General features: G+C 36.7%; 1 non-coding gene across 1 annotated transcript; it reads left to right on the forward strand.

The window, feature by feature from the left end:
• The first annotated feature begins 2,798 nt into the window (after positions 1-2,798).
• LOC135715170 (U6atac minor spliceosomal RNA) lies at positions 2,799-2,928 on the forward strand. Its single transcript, XR_010518951.1, has one exon. It is a non-coding gene; the product is annotated as a U6atac minor spliceosomal RNA (small nuclear RNA).
• The last annotated feature ends 722 nt before the right edge of the window (positions 2,929-3,650 follow it).

Raw genomic sequence — 3,650 nt, forward strand, 5'->3', positions numbered from 1 at the left:
TTAATTAAGAGAGAGGGAATTTGATGAGAGTCATATGACGAAAATTAAGCGCACTCTTTTACGAGGAATTCCACAGCAAGCTGGCCTCAACACAATAATGGAATGGGAATCAAATCAAGTTATTAGGAGATGTCGCCTTAATGCCTTTCACCGCAAACCACGCTATAAAACTCTAGGGGAGGGTGAGGATACTTGATCCGGGGGAGACATGGTACTCTGCAATAACTTTTAAATATTCAAATAATAAAATATCAAAAATGTGTTTGATCGATTCAGTTTACATATGCATAATGGCTAATCGTTGCTTCAAAGGGTTCAAAACTTAGTTTAGGGCTCGTGGAAAATTGTGTTCTTCGGACTGTCAATTTCAGAAATGTTTTCTGTTTTTAATGCGTATAGTTCATGTCGACCCTTCGAGCAGGTAATCATAGCCATTCTAATGAATAAATTGATTATTTTATATTCATTGAATTCAATAGAAAAATTACAACCATTACAAAATTACAGTGCACTGAAGCGGGGAGACTTAAACTACACGCAAACCAAAAATGTATTACAATGAATGTTAGTTCCATTTCCTATCATCCTCTGTTCATGAACATCGCAACAAATGTTAGAAGTTGACCTTGCAGGCGATGTAACGGTTTTTGTCTTTTTATATTTCGAGGTCTATACGTATACGTTTTCGACTATACCAGTAAGATTTTTATTTATATTGTAGAACGACGCACACATTTGCCTCGACTTACACATTTGCCTCGACTCCAGCAGAAAAAGCATACGAAGTCGAGTAGTAGAGGAAATGAGCGCTTCTTGTTTGCTTTTAGGCTATCCATATTCAAAAGCATGGACAGAGCAGTGGAGAAAGCAAAGGTCTGATAATCGCAACGATCGTGGCTCGAGTCCAGCCGGCAGTCTGTTTCCAATTTTTTTTTTGACATAATTAATTTCACTCACTAATACACTACACATTTTTCGGTCTCCAATTTTCTTGCATTAGACCGCAGCTAGGTATATCGCATCCTCGGTTCATGGGGTCTCCACTAACATCCTCTGATGATGAATCCCACATAATTGTACACTCAAAAAATTTCACACGTTTGATCGAAGTGTTTAAACACTTGATTTTCTAAATGCACAATCACATTTACTTTAAGTGTATTTCATCTTGGTTCAATGTGTTATACACGTTAATTTATAGTGTTTCAAACTTTGAAATGTTAAAAATCTTTCACTATCTATTCAAGTGTATTGCACATTGAATCACGCTACTGTTCAAAACAGATGGATTTAAAGTGTTTTGCATTTCAATACGATGTGAATTGCTTGCTCAGAAAGGTAAACATCTATAACAAAAGTTGTGACTTTATCCTATCAACCTGCCTTATATATGAGAACAACCGCGGCACAGTGAGATCGAACGAAGACTCCGGCAGCAGCATACCCCAACAGTCCATGATTGAATCCCAAATCAGACCCATTAAAAATATATGTGAAAGATCTGGCCTCTGGCAGTTTTGTTTATATATTTGTCGATTCATTTTTAGAGTCGGTAAAGTAGAATTCGATCAAGTAGAATATTGTAGAATATTGAACTATGGTGTGCAAAGCTTTTGATATCACCATATGAGGCACATAGAATCCAAGTGTGTCACAATTCAAATCCATAGTGTTCAGGCATGGTTCATAGCATAAGATTCACACATGAAATGGATGTGTTTCACAATATGCGCAAAATTAAGTGAGAGACACATGATGATGGCGTGTGGAATTTTTTGAGTGTAAGCGAATCTTACATCCCTTGGTTGGGTGTACTTTATACTGTGTTACCAGATCTGAGTTGTGCGAATACCTTAGGGCACTTGGAAAATAATCCGCTACCCGTTAGAGACTTTCTGGCTAGCCGCGATCTCGAATATATACTAACTTGATTTACAATTTTCTTAAACGGATCCATTAGAGAATTTATGCGTCTTTAGTAATTTTTTTTAATTGATGTGTCAGTCCTCTCATCGTTCTCCCAAGATAGGCCCTTTTTGTGTTTCGTCTCAGTTGTCCCATCAACCGTCCATTCACCTTTCGATTTTCAGAGCCCTTGCACGCCACAGCAGTGCTTCCTTTACGTTTATTCACCGATGGCGGAGATTTAAACGAAAATCCACCCCCATGTACTCCCAAGTCCATGTCCAACCTGTTTAAAAATTGTACTCCTTAACCTCGAGTAAGCTACGAGTAATCGGCTCCCCGTTCTACTCACTTTAGTCATAAGAAATATTGTTAATATTTAATTACGGCTCCGCAAAGCTAACGTAACTAAGCATTGACAAATAAATGAATTGATAAAAAAGGCTATCAAGATTTGATTTTAAAATATAATTATGAAAAGTGGTGAAATTACCGCGCTGGTCATTTATGTTAAATCTATTTGAGATTCATTAAATGCATTAAGTTCTTTACATATATCAACACTGCAGGGCAGCCGACCCAACACAACGGTGTGCGTAGCTGTGGTTGGCGTAACTATTGTCGCTTTGTATCAAATGGCAGTATCTTGAAAAGAAGATCCGAACATAAACGAAAACAATAACAAAAGAAGAAAACAACAGTAGATAATAATACAAATACTTTTTCAATTGGAGTCGAAACACTGTTTTCGGATTTATATAGTAAGGACTGTTCATGTTATAATACTGACACCAAAAATTGTTTGTAAGTTATTTTTATTTCTCTTTAATGACGATATTTATTTTATTGGGAGAGAACTGATAGTTAATAAGTATAAGTATTACAGACGAACAGTGTCTTTTGAAAGGAGAGCAGGTTAGCACTCCCCTTGACAAGGATGAAACACACTTTGGGCCGGGAAGGCACAAGTATTACAGACGAACAGGACGAAATCAATGTTATATCGATTTGTAAGTTCAATTCACAGGTAGATTAATATCAATAAATGTTGTAAAACAACACTGTAAAAATCATAATTTTCTTTGCAATGTTCATAAAGAAACCTGATTGACTCGTAAGAAGAAAAAATAAAAATAAATGTAGATTTCAGTGATAAATGTGGATGTTTTTTTGTTTATAAAATATCAAAATTTGTTTTAGATTATATTTTTTAGAAATATCAAAATAATATCAAAATATGAATTCAATCGAAATTAAAAAATAGCTTATGAAAATATGTTGTCAACATGATTTCAAAAACAAAATTAGATTTCATTTTGATTGTATTTTTATATCCGACTTTGCTCGGGAACACCAGCTTCTCATCGGCCGCATCAACTCGCGACCAACGCCGAAATCAGAACCAACAACTCCAGCGACCGAAAATAAACGCGTTTAAACGACACACTTCGATTGCATTTCTGAAACACAAGCATTTTCCGGGAGGCGGAACACCAGAACGTAGCAAGCAAGGGAAGAAAAATGCACACACAGAGCGCGGTACGAGCTGAACTGCTAGCGTTGAAAGCCAAACGCGAACCGTCCAGAACTAGTGGCTCCCTGTGGCTCCTAATGCTGAAATCTGACGACTGCTGCACCGATGGCGCTACCATTTGATGCCGCATTACTACTGACAAGTGACGTTTAAAGGACGCACATACTCAACTAATTCGATGATTGTTCAAACTAAGTATTTGCTACTTATT

Source organism: Ochlerotatus camptorhynchus, unplaced genomic scaffold (genome assembly GCF_037179485.1).
Source record: "Ochlerotatus camptorhynchus isolate MF236.1 unplaced genomic scaffold, CSIRO-AGI_Acam_v1.1 ptg000829l, whole genome shotgun sequence".
Taxonomy (NCBI): domain Eukaryota; kingdom Metazoa; phylum Arthropoda; class Insecta; order Diptera; family Culicidae; genus Ochlerotatus; species Ochlerotatus camptorhynchus.